Genomic DNA, 14,088 nt, shown 5'->3' on the forward strand with positions numbered 1-14,088 from the left:
GCCAGCGTCTGCAGTCTTAAATGAGAGCCATGGTGTGGGTGTGGGAGATTTACTCATCTGGTAGCTGAGAAGCCGGGCTGAAAATATGTGATCTTTTGCTGGGGTCTGAAGCCTTTTTTCCTTTGGAAAATACTCGGAGAAATTACAATTCTTATAGTATTAAAGACAGGAGTGCACTGCTACAGTATGAATTTTTAGGACGTTTTCTCCATGGTTCTAACCAGCAAGAGAAGAAGATTCGAAGGAGAATGTAAGGAGATGGTAGAAAAGAGTAAGGAGGAAAGAGAGAGTAGATGGGAGAGACCTGAATATGGCAACTAGAGCCCCATGTAAATCAAGGACAAAACTGTCCAATTTCATAGGTTAGTCATAGTGAAAATATTAGATTCCATAGTTTGTCGCAGATTAAGGGAAATATAAGAGCTGTGGAAAATTAGGGGCAGCATCTTGCACTTCTGTTGACTTCAGGGGGTGTTTACGTGCTCAGCACTTTGGCAAATCTGGTCCTGTTTAAGAAACCTAACAAATGTCTGGCCAGGAACGTGTTTGGATAGGAAGACGAATGCTGGACAGACAAGCAGCATTCCTTTCACTGAGCCTTGATAATTCTTTGCAGCGATCTAACCAGGGTGAGGAAGGAGTGCACAGTGGACTTCTTACCAAGTCACAGTAAAGTTCTGAGATCTGCATTGATTGTTGGTTTTAATTTATCTTGAGCCTCACACTGGCATCAAAACTCTGCCTCCCTTTGCCACCCATCCTCCAAAAAGAAAAACCTCTAGAAATCTACAGAATGTTTGTGGCTGACAGGACTTGTAACACATTGACTGTACTGTACAACTCTATCCCAAGCATTGTGCAGAGACCACCAGGAAGAAGGCTATGATGGGACATCAACCACCATCTTCTCCATTTAAACCAGTAGGGCCCATGGGCTGGCTAAGCCCCTTGCTGCGTAGTGTTGTAAACCTTTGAGCCTAGGCTTATAAGGTGAACCCAGCCTCTGCATTGTTGTCGTTGCTATTATTAGGTGAATTACAGTCATGCCCAGACTCCCCAGCTAAGATCGTGGCCCCATGGTGCAAGGTGTTGTACGTACACGTAGGATACCATTCTGTCCTAAGTAATTTACAGTCTAAATAGACAAGACGGAGGGTGAGAGGGGATAGAGGCACAGTGAAGGGAACTGCCCAAGATCACACACTAATCAGTGGAAGAACCGGGACTGAAACCAGGTTTCCTGACCCTCGCCCTATCCTTTGGACCTTGCTGTGTCACCAAAGTCAGTGCCAGTGAATTTCAGAGGATGGAACCTGATGGGCGAACTCTTTGAGTGTAGTTTCACAGAGGGCACCATGTGCTGAGGCAGATAAGTAGGTCTGCAAAGCCAGGTGATGAACACAAACAGCTTCTGTTTGCCCTGTGGGGCTGTGCTCTAGAATTGCACTTCAGCTGTTTAGACATCGCTTCTGACAGCCAAGAAGTCTTAGCAGAACAGGACATTCCATTGCTCAATTATCTTCAAAAATCCTGTTGGGACGGCAGTTAAGAAATACAGCAAAATAAACGTTGTGCCAGGTCTCATGCTACAATGTTGAAAGCCTCATAAGCATCCCTTATTTGCACACACAGCTTGTCTAGCTCCAGAAATGTCCCTTCCCCTTGCGGAGAGCTGCTACCTGTGTCCAGCCCTCATTGCCTCAGTGTCATCTGGTGCTCTGAGTTGTTCCTGGAACTTTATGTGTATAAGATACTTCAGTGTTGGTTCCTCCAAAGCAAACAGTCCTATGTCTGGAACATCTATTCCGTAGGATGATTCCAGCAGCCAAGCACTGAAATGACAAAGCTGGATGCAAGGGGGCAGGAGGTTTCCTGTGCGGGTGCCGTGTTCAGCTCCACTGGAACTGGAAGGGTTCTTTGATATTTCAGGATGAATGAAAACCCAAACCCAGAAACTGTATTTGTTAAAAGTAAGGGTCAAGCCCTCATCCTGATCATTGGTGCCGCGTACTCTATGTGTTCCCTTCTCCTTATCTGACCCCAAGGCACCGTCCCTTCCTGCCTTGGGCCTGGTAGGTTGTCCTTGTCAGTGATCTGTAAGGCAAGAGGGGGGAAAGCTGAGAGGGGCATGAATCACCCCCTCCCCCCAGTGTGCGTGCACACACTGAGAAAGTTAATACAACAGGTGCTGGAGGGGATGGGGCATGGGAACCAACTGGATTTATCTGGGTACTTGCTCCCCCCCAAACCTGTGGCTGTGTTAACTTAAGTGCCTTCTCCCTCAGTGGAGCAAAGACGTCTGTGGAGTCCTAGAAGCACAAGGCTTGAAGCCATCATGTTCTCCAAGGCCCAGTGGGAGCAGCCTCCTATCCTCAATGACAGAATTCATAGGAGACTCTGTAAGCTGGGGGCTATTCTCCTGCATGGGAGGATGTGGCCTTTAGTTTGGATTCTGTCCCAACTCAGCCCAACTCCCAGTGACTCCCAGGGGTGTTTGGCCTGACGCAGGACCTCAGGGTTTGGCCCATTGAATCATAGAATCATAGAATATCAGGGTTGGAAGGGACCTCAGAAGTCCAACCCCCTGCTCAAAGCAGGACCAATCCCCAACATTGTGACAAATCCATTTGTCTGTCTTGTTTACTTTAAGAGATGAGCAGCGTGAGGTGTGTTATGTGTGGTGGGGAGAATGTCCATTTTGGTGCCTTTTAAATGTTTTATCTAGAACCACCTTCAATTCCATATAGATCATTGTTCATTCAGTTTAATGCTCTAGGAAGGAAAGTGTCAAAGCCAGAAATACCACCGCGTTGATGCTACACACAGTGAAACAGGTGTGACCCGGGAATGGCCACCAGCAGTGATTTGATATAAACTGCACTTTTTGAATGGGAGTCAGGCTACTAAATTCTTCCTGTGGGGTCATTTAGAGCCGGGTGTGGAATTCCACACCTCTGTAGAAGTACTGGAGTTAAAGCAGCAGGTGGCCTGGTCCGCACAGCTGCTCCACACATCTAGCCATTTACCTCTGGAAATAATGCTTTCAGCTGCCATCCTCCCAGATAAAACTTTCTCTGCTTTAAGTGAACGGAGGGAACTTTTGACTCTCATACACAGAGCATTTTGTTACGAGCAGGATGTGGGAATAAAGCTTTAGGCAAACATTAGATAACCTTCAGAGTGGTAGCCATGTTAGTCTGTATCAGCAAAAAGAACAAGGGGTACTTGTGGCACCTTAGAAACTAACAAATTTATTTGGGCATAAGCTTTCGTGGGCTAAACCCACTTCATCAGATGCATGCAGTGCAAAATACAGTAGGGATATATATAGATACAGAGAATATGAAAAAATGGGGGTTGCCATGCCAAGTCTAACAAGAGTAATCAATTAAGGCGGGCTATTATCAGCAGGAGAAAAAAAACTTTTGTAGTAATAATCAGGATGGCCCATTTCAAACAGTTGACAAGAAGGTGTGACAGGTTTCAGAGTAGCAGCCGAAGTGAGCCGTAGCTCACGAAAGCTTATGCTCAAATAAATTGGTTAGTCTCTAAGGTGCCACAAGTCCTCCTTTTCTTTTTAAGAAGGTGTGAGTAACCGTAGGCAAAAAATTAGCTTGGGGAAATAGTTGTATGTCTAAAGTGTGAGACACCGCCATCCAGATTTAAGTATCTAGTGAATATGGATTTACATTCTCACCTTTTCAGGCATCCTTGTTTGAAGCTGAGGCTGGCTTGCTGATGTCTCTGGTACATGAGAAATTAGGAATCCTGTACCAGGTTACTAACACACAAGAACAGATGGTCTTGTGAGCATTGGAGGTGTTTTAGGGCTAGAAACAAATTGCTAGATTAGGCAGTTCACCTAGAATCTGCCAAAGAAAAGGGCCGTGGCTGATAAAGTCTTGAAGTGTTCTAAAATACAGCACAATATGACGTTGAATCTTGACACCGTACTTTATTTCATGCAGAAATGGTCCAAAAGAAGATGAGGGTTTACTAACAAATTAAACATGCTTGGCCAAATTTATCCCTAGTATGACTTAACTGACTTCAATGGACTTACACCAGACATAAATTTAAACCTCAGTGTTAAATTAGAACCTTTTTGGATGGCCCAGAGTATCAGCAATGGAATAGAAAGCGCCTAGTTTGCCAATGAACCCAGTTCAAGCCAATAATTATTTTCCTTCTTGGCAATCTCATCAAAAGGCCAAGATTGGATGAGCAGGGCAAATCAATTCCCCTCTCACTCCTAGAGTCAGGACGACATGCTGGTGGGATTGTGTGGAGAAGTTTGCAGTGCTGTTGCCCAGGCTGAACCTGATTTTTGAATGAAAGGGAACAGAAAAGTGGTGTGGCTTCGGGGTTAGATCACAGGACTATGTGCTATAATTATTCAATTCTATTCCTGTTTTTGCCACTGCTTCACTGTTAGCTTGGTGACTCCTCTGTGCCTCAGTTTCTCCATCTGTAAAATGGGGATGATAATATTTAAAGTATCAGCTTCCAGGGGTGTCTGTGAGTAGAAACGGTCCCAAGCCATAACACCTGGACTCCAAACCCCAGATTGTAAACACCCCAGACTCTGTAGCAGTTGGAACTGGAATCTATTCTGGAGTCATCTCTAGCCATGAGGCTTAATTCATCAGTATCTGGAAAAACACACTGTGATCTTCACACAAAGGTGCTATATAAGAGCAGAGTATCATCATTCCACAGGGAAATGCTTGAATGAACATTCAGGCTATTGCAATTCTTAATAAAGCATTTTATTTTATGAGCATATGGTTGGTGTTTGCTCTGAGTATTTCGGGCCTTGGTAATTTCCTGGGTGTATTCTTGGACTTTTGATTTCTCTGCAGTACAGTAGCTACATATTCCCTCATTTGATCTTTCACAGCATGCTGGTGGAAGGGTATTGAATTACTGTGTTGACTTGCTGCTCTTTAATTTACCAGCTTCCATAAAAGAACAGAAGGACTCGTTCTGATGCCTGTGGTTAAATTAGGAAGGATATGGATTAGTGGGAAGTGTTTTTATACTGCAGGAGTCTCCTCACTTCTAAAGCTTCTGTTATGGCCATAAATCTGCTCACCACAAAGCTCATTTTCAGCACCCCCATTTATTTCCCCATAAATCCTGGTGGATGAATTGTGCTATGCAATGCACAGACAGCTGACAAATCCATACGTCACAGGTAACCTTAGACTTGATGAAAGGACGGTTGGTGGCCTTCTGGGTAGGGATCATTTTCCAATAAAGCATGAGGCAAACAGCCCCCGGACATGTAAAAACATGACACTGGCTTTAAAAGATGCTCACTTCTCCCTGAAAGGTTTGCAATCACATTTCTGGAAGTCGCAGCAAAGAAAGCAGAGGCCCCAGTTGTGTTTTCTGCATTTACGAAGAATGGAGAGAAATGAATGAGTTGGGTGGTTTCCTGCACATTGGGGCCCTGAGCCAGAGCCACTCGAGTCATTGGGAAGATGGGCTTTGGATCAGGCCCTAACAGCTCATTCCTGCTCCCATTACAGTCAATTGCTCCAGTCGAACACTATCGCCATAACTGGATCCAATGGACCCCATGCAGCTCCGCTGCACTAATGTGCGTCCAGAGTAGCTGCACTGAAGTCACCTGGAGCTTACTCCAGTGTAAGCAGAAGCAGAATTTGGCGCATTGCGTGTCACTTTCCACTTAAGAATTTATGCAAAGGGGGACCCACAGGTCAGGAAAGAATCAGGCTGGACCCCAGAAAACTATCACTGGCTGCAAGGAGCAATCCACAGTGGTCCAACAATATAAGACCCTTTTATTATCCATTCTCCTCACAAAGCATTCATTGTAGACACCAGAGGTATGGTGAGAGGTGTGTCAGTATCCGTCCTTTTTCCTGGGAACCTGCAGAGAGATCTTTAAGGGAATCTGGAGCAACCTTAGACCCAGGCTAACTAGGTGGCACTGCATGGAAAGTGTATTGGGTCTATCATGGTCGCTCCCCCATAGGCTGGGCCTGTCAGCCATAAGGTTTCTGCTTCCTTGTTTCTGCTCAACAGGTGCTCTGTGAGCTCCAGCATCCGGCTTTGTAATGGTGGTACTTTTGTGGTACTGCCTCTGAAGCATTGCTGCAGCTGGTATAATGGATTCTAGAACTGGAGCAGCAACCAAAGGATGATCACGAATAACACTCTGCTTTTCTGTAACAGCCAAAGGTATCCAAGCACCTCAAAGCTCTTTGCAGACATAAATGCATCAACGCCCCTGGGAGGCAGGTACATATTATAATCCTTGCTTGACTGCTGGGGAAACTGAGGCACAGAGGTTCTGTGATTTGGCCTGTGCTTCAAAGTGATTTGGGTGGGGGAAGGAAACCAAACCCCAAACTTACTTAGGACACCAAAGCAGTTAGTGCCAACTCTGCAAACTCCTGCTGACTGTTGCAGAGGGAAAGAAGGGGCCTGGGTAGCCCCCTAATCACTGGCAGCATCTATGGGATTCCCAATTTCCTGAAGTGGGGTCTTAGCAGCCATTGCATTGGGTCCATCCAGCCTAACAGAGATCTGCCCCGTGTAACTCCCATTGCTTCTAGCAATACGCACAGAAACTCAAGCCAAAGTAACGGCTGGCCCAGAGTATCGGCAATGGGATAGAGTCACTTTGCTGCATTGCCTGCCAGAGACTGGCCCTAGACACAAAGCTCAGGTCAAGACCCAAGCTCCCCGAGCTTACAGTTAGCTCTCTGGTTTCAGACAGGGCCCTTCTCTGTTTCTTCTCAGTGACGTAAGCAAGTCTGAAATGTACAGAGCATTCCAGAACCATCTGTAACCATGTTACTGTCCTTTTAGCTCATCTTCCAATTACTAAGCCTTTCACGGCCTCTTACTGGCTATATGAGCCTTTTACAGTTTGACAGGGGATTCCACAGGGGCTAGAAGTGACCTGCCCTCGTGCCTATAATGGTGCAACATCCCAGCTTCCCAAGCAACAATGCTGGGATGCATCCGCAAGCAGTGACAGCTGTCTGCCTGGGAAGTCAGCTTGAATCCTGATCCATATCCTAGCCAGGCCTGGCAGTTCCCTGGAAGCAGAACTCCTGAAGAGCAGGTAGGCCGCAGTTCTTCCCTGCCAGGCTTGTCTGGGCTGAAGGAAAGCAAAATGAGCCTCAGTGGTGACTCAGCTATTCAGATAGGTGGTCTCATTAGCCTAACCAACCCAGCTAGGTATAGACTGTAACAAAGGCACATGGTCTGCACTGCAGGTAGGCAGAGCTGCCATGAGGGGCTCATGCCCAGGGATTGCTATAACAGCAGCATGGAGAACTGTTTCCGTTGTAGATGGGCCTGATCAGCATCCAAAAGCCTCAGGGATGTTCAGGTCTAAGGGGTAGGCCCATCTCTAGTTTTGATGTGTGCTGGTGTGTTCTGATGAACCATATGAGATGTAAGACAAATGGCAGCTGGATGGTAAGCTGTGTAGAGGTTTGCAAGCCTCTCAGACTGCTTCTGTATCTATAGAACTTGTTGGAATTGGAGAAGCTTTGGCCTGTCGCTCAGATCTATGTTCAAACCCTGTGTGAGCCGGCTGATGATGAAGTGGTGCAGTGTGATGCATGCTGATGGTCAAGGGTAGAACCTCTCTAGGCTCAAGAGCCCATAGGATTAGACAAGTGAGGTTCTGGGCTGCTAATGCGTCCACATCACCACTGGAAGCTCAGGCTGGCTTTCCGCTAGAGGACACTGTGGACCTAGGCTTGGCAGGAAGTACCGCCCAGCAGGACCTGAGTGGCATCCCTTCACAGCCCATTGATTGGCTGAGACTAGTATTTAAACCAGGAAGCCATCATGGAGAGTTAATCATAGTATCATAGATGATTAGGGTTGGAAGAGACCTCAGGAGGGCATCTAATCTAACTCTCTGCTCAAAGCAGAACCAACCCCAACTATTATCTGAGCAACCATGAAGACTGGCTGCCTGCTTCTGCTCCGGACCCTGCTTGCTGCTGACCCTGGTTGGTCCTCGACTTTGTTATTTGATTACTGTCTATAACCTGGAACTGTGACGCAGCTTGACCCCAGCCCCGCTGCTTATCTCCCGACTGCAATTTAGCAGCTTACCAGGGCACACAGGCTGCCAATGGCCTGGCCCTGACACTAGGTCTGTCTTCACTACAGAGTTAACCCAGGGTCTTACTTGGGAGTTGACCCTAGCCCCTCCTCCCATCCACACACACAACCAGTCACTTGTGTTTGCTGCTTTAAACCCAAGCTAACTGTCCTGTCCTGCGGATAGGCTAGAGCTGAAGTGCTGGTTTCACACAGGCTGTGAGGACTCAGGCTAAATCACTGGAGTGCTCATAGTCCTCCAAGGCCTTCCCACCATTCTCCCATGTGCCCAGAAAGACAGACAATTTCTCTCACAATGTACTGGGAAAGCTCACTGCAGAACTCTGGGATGTGCCCCCAAGTCCCAGTGACTCACACAGGGGAGTGAGGCAGCAGGAAGGATAGGGTCATTCGAGTCTGGCTTTGTAGTGGGGTGGTTCACACCCAGACTCAGCAAACCCGGTGTTGATCACCCGAGTTAACTCTCCAGTGAAGACATACCATCTCTGCGTCCCCTCAGCCCAAATACATTCCAGGGATGGGATGTTTATATGGGGATCCCCATCCTTTCTGGATTAGATTGCAGAGCAGAAGGAGTCTGTTTCTGAATATGGCCCAGGTGGTGGAGATCTCACAAGAGCAACTGATCATGTGAAATTCTCACGGTTTGGGGGTTGAAATCTCATGAGATTTTGTTGCTGGCTAACTCAGAATCTAGACCTGGTTCTGCCTCTTACCCAGACTCTGAGCCCTGGTCTAACCCCAATCCAGACTGAAATCCACACACCCTGTTCAGCTCCCAAATCATTTCTGAATGTCAGGCATTTTATATGTTTATATGACCCTCTGCTACAATTTTTCCTTATTACGATATCAGCCTTGGAAACCAAGTGTGTTGTGTGTCTTAATGAAGGCGAGGTAAAAGAATAATTACCACAGGGTTCACTGCAGATGGGAACTGAGGTACAATAACAGAGAGAGCCTTGTGGAGTAAGTATGCCTTGGTTTTCAAATGTTTCCTTTGATCACAGACGTTTCTACAACTATGGAAAATAAACTCTTTCCTCCCTACCATCTTGTGACATAAACACCCAATAGATCATGTCCTCCTTATTATCCACATAACCCAATTTCTACAGTGCAGGAGTCATAAATGTGTACTCAGACAAGTTGGGTCTATTTACAGTTCCATTTCAGGGCTCCAGCAAGAGTCCCAAAAAAGCAACTTGTCTGGACAAAATCAGGCAATGTTTGCACTAGTTTCTGCATGGCTGGAGCTTAACTCTGTGGTGGCTCCCTGCTTCTCACCGCAATGGTGGCCAAATGTATATCATCTCCCACTAGGGGATGGGCCACTACAAGATAATAGCCTACTATATACTAACTAATGGAGTGGCCCTGCTAGTTCAGGCAGTAGAGGTCTGGGATGTAGTGGTGGAAGTCCTAGGTTCAAACCTTATTGCTGACACAAGCAAGTGGTGGAAGGCAGGGCCAGAGGGTGTGTTTCTGGAAAGAATCCTTCTGTGCGGCCTGCCTGCACGTGGGAGGTGGTAGGGTGCTACTGCAGTCTCAGAGTTGGGAGAGCTGTCATGGAGCAGTTGAGTGGAGGATACCTCTCTGTGCAAGTTGGCCTGCTTTAATTGCTCTGTGCCTCAGTTTCCCTAGTTCTAGCATGAGGATGAATTACCTCTCGGGATAATATTCTGAGGCTCAGTGAATGTTCCAAAGGGCTTTGAGATCCTGGCCTGAAGACTACTCTGAAAGCACATGGCTACTATATTTACACAGCTGATAGAGGCATGTCCGTAGCACAAGGTATGTTATGGAATTAATTCTAGCTCAGCACAGTGATTTTGGAAATCGAGCCCAGATAATGTAATTAAGGATAAAGAGGGGGAAAAAATGGGAACTTCATGAACATATTTTTAACTTGTGAACTTTTTGTCCGATATCAAGAAACCATTCCAGCGGTGATCTCATTTCCAACCTAATCCGAGGAAATGACTGCATGGATGCTGGTATTTACTCACAAAAACACTAAGTTAGATGTCCCCTTCTGACTAGACTTTCTGTTTCAAATCCAACATGAGGCAGAAGTTTCCTTGGACAAGTTGCTTTTGAAACAACACAAGCCTTCAAAAAACTTAAGGGGAAAAGATCAGTCTCCGAAAAACTCTATTTGAGGCTATAAATTACTCTGACCAAACAGAAATATCCATGTGAACAAATAGACAATAAATGTAGATGATTCTCATTATCAAAACAAAGAGAAGTTACATACATTGTTGTGATAAATGGCTGGGAGGGGGGTAGCGCCCTTTTGTGGACACCCAGCCGGCCTGTTAGCTATAAAATCCCTCTCGGTGATAGTTCTCTACTTGCTTTACCAGTAAAGGATTAAAAAGTCTCCCTGCATAGGTAAAAGGAAAGGGAGTGAGCACCTGACCAAAAGAGCCAATGGGAAGGCTAGAATTTTTAAAATTTGGAAAAAAACCTCCCTTTGTCTGTCTGTCTGTTCTCTAGAGAGAGGGGACAGAGCAGAGACAGGGCTGGGACTACACTGTAAAAAGCTTTTTGTCAGATCTGAAAATCATCAGATCATACCTAAAACCTCCTCATCTGAAACCCCAGATATGTAAGTAAGAAAATGTCTAGAAAGATGCAATTAAGTTTATCTCTGTTTATTTCTTATTGGCTTGTGGACTCCTCTGTGCTAACACCAAATGCTTTTGTTTTGCTGGTAACCTTTAAGCTGGACCTCAAGAAGATTACTCTTGATGTTTAATTTTGGTAAGTGGGTTTTTTAAACCTAACAAAAGCCTAAGTTCCAGATGTATTTTCTTTCTTTTTGTTTTAATAAAATTTATCTTTTTTAAGAACAGGATTGTATTTTTGGTGTCCGAAGAGGTTTGTGCAGATTTCGTTTAATTAGTTGGGGTCAACAGCTAATTTCCTTTGTTTTCTTTCTCAGCTCTTTCCTGGAGGGGCAGGGGTGAAAGGGCTTGAGGCTACGCCACAGGGAAGAATTCCCAAGCACACCTTCCTGGGTTCCAAAGAGGGGGGTTTTGTACTTGGGTGGTTGCAGCATCTACCTATCCGAGGTCAGAGAAAAGCTGCAACCTTGGGAGTTTAATACAAGCCTGGAGTGGTCAGTATTAATTTTTAAAATCCTTGCCGGCCCCCACCTTCTGCACTCAAAGTGCCGGAGTGGGGAATCAGCCTTGACAATTGTATTAAGATCTCTGTCTTGCCAACCTCACTAGTTACCTTAGCCACACTCCCCTTTTCTTTAAGATGCAGTACTGATGGAAATTGTGCAGTGTTGGTCTGCAGGGTTCTTTGGTTCTGCTGTCCAAGACTGTAAACTGACCTGGCGATGCCTTTGCAAAACACTGTCACATCTGTGCAAATCTTTGTTTAGTTGGTGGGGGGGCGATGGAGGAAACATGTAACCGGCCTTCATTCTCTGTTCAGATTTTGAGCTGAATCTGTAAGCCCAGAAAATAGCCCTCCTCCCTCCAGTAGATAACAATGGTTATCTCATAATTGCTCATGGGATATGATAACTGAACTTCGGCTAAGCATGCTGTTTGTGTGTAAAAGCAAATCAGCTCCTTTGCCTCTACTAATGGGTTCAGCTGCAATCAGTTAGGTGTTCTTTGGAGGTGGTGGGTTTGATGATGATTATTGAGTGTTGTTTAGACTATTTAGTCATTGGTCCTGGCACCTGAAGAGCAGGATATGTATTCAGCTAAACTGACAATGCTTGGAGGGGAGACAGTGGGGGAGGAAAGAGACAGAGTCGGTCTTTTCCTTTTAGTGGTGATCACTTCGGTGGACCCGTGAACTTTCCTCTGCAACTCCAAGTGGAGTTCGTCCAGTCCCAATCGGTCAGCCCTGTGAAAGGCACAATGGATTATATCCAGCCCTCATGGAAGCAAGTATTTTTGCTGAGTTTTGTTGACAGAGATTCCCTGAGAACTCTACAAGGGGGAGGAAGGATAGCCCAGTGGTTAGGGGACTGGCCTGGAAGTTGGTGGGCTCAGGTTCAGCTCCTTGCTCTGCCAGAGACTTCCTGTGTGACCTTGGGCAAGTCACTTAGCCTCTCTGTGCCTCAGTTCCCTATCTGTGCAATGGGGATAACAGCCCTGCCCTACATCACAGGAGCATAGTGAAGATAAATGCATTAAAGGCTGGGAGGTGCTCAAGTATCCAGAGACACGGGTGAGATAGATAGGGGTCCACCTATAAGAGGAAGAATTGCCTTTTAAAATTTGAACTGAACAAGAGAACAAATGCAGAGGTCTTGGGAAAGTCCATGTGCTCCACTAAGACATATCACCTATCGCTGCCATGGGCAGGCAATGCCAATCCGCCTATAATCTCATAAAATCCCTCAAAATAACTATACACACTTAGCCTATCACATAATCTCTCTTTATCCAAAACCAAATCCCCTGTCAAGCTGCGGGAGGGAATTTAAACGTGCCAGGAGCAGGGATCATAAATTCCATACAATGAATGCCATCTCAGATACATTATAAACTGTGCCATTCATCCAGCCCAAGTCCAAATCCCTGTGAATCATGTACAGCTTCACTGCTGAGAGTAGATCGTCCATGGAATTATATTGACCAGCTGACTGACAGGGGCAAGCCTCAGCTTTACAGGGCCCCATGCAAAGCAAGGGGCTGATCCAAAGTGCATTGACATCGACTCTCCACTGAGCTCAGCAGGCTTTGGCTCAGACCCTAAGAGTACTCCACCTATGAGTAGGCCTTTGCCATTGTGGCTCCCGCGTTGTTTGCATGCGCGATCCTTGGATAAACAAAGATGGGTATGTCTACACTGTAATAAAAAATCCATGGCACCTTGCCTCAGAGCCCGGGGCTGCTGATAGCGGGGTCTCAGAGCCTAGGCTCCAGCCCACCCCCAATGTCTACACTGCAATTTTGTAGCCCTGCAGCCCAAGTCCCGCAAGCCTGAGTCAGCTGACCTGGGCCAGCAGAGTAGACAAATCTCCAGTGTAGACAAACCCTATGTGGCTGCACAGATAAAACAGGTCAAAGGCTACTACTGTTTTGTACCTGAACCACTGTGAGGAAGTCTCAAGAAGCTTGATAACAGCAAAGGAGAGATTTATTCCCCTCACTTGTTCACAGAGCTCACTTTCTTCCTTTCCTTCTCTTTCTCCTCTCTCTCCCCCTCCTCCCCTGGTGCGTCCTGGGAATTATTGTTCCTGGACTCAGAGCTACAGGCACCACCTAGGAACAAACTTACAAACACAAACTGGGGTAGGTATTTGCACCTTGCTAGCTATAACACACACTTCCCCTTTCGAATAGTCATTGTAAAACTTTAAACAGTCACTTGAGTCCAGTAACAAAGTCTTCCGATCTTTCAGGCAGTCCCCTTTGTCTCCCACTTCTCCTACTACCTGGAGAGGCAGTAACGAGACTAGGCAGTGGAGCAATTCCTACTACTATGGATTGTCCATCATCACTATCGGTGTCATCGATGTTCTCTGGTCCAAGGTGGACATCAGCATTCTCTTCTCCAGCTGCTGGCTGATGCGCTGTGGACAACCCTGAAAATGTTCCATTTCTTTCCATCTATTAACACAGCAGGATCTCCTCCGATTTTTGTTATCTGCAAAGGACATCAATATTTTGAACATCCTTTTTTGACTCCATAACGCAGCTTCACACGAACAAAATCTCCAGATTGACACTTGTAAGGTTTAGCGCCTTTCTTACAATCTACATACTGTCTGTATTTCTCCTATTTGTTCTCAACACGGTCACAAGTAGTTTTTTTCGGGATATTTGGTTGAAAAAGAAGAATATGTAAGCCCTTGACAGGTAGTAAGTTGTGTATTGGCCTTGCATCCTCTTAATAGTTCAAAGTTGTTGAGTGTGGAGTGGTCCTGTAAGCAAACTGTGTTTCATATAAAGCTTGTTTCCATGGTCTCACTTGCAAACAGGTAAG

The sequence above is a fragment of the Lepidochelys olivacea genome (genome assembly GCF_965140295.1).
Source record: "Lepidochelys olivacea isolate rLepOli2 genome assembly, chromosome: 10".
NCBI classification, from domain to species: domain Eukaryota; kingdom Metazoa; phylum Chordata; order Testudines; family Cheloniidae; genus Lepidochelys; species Lepidochelys olivacea.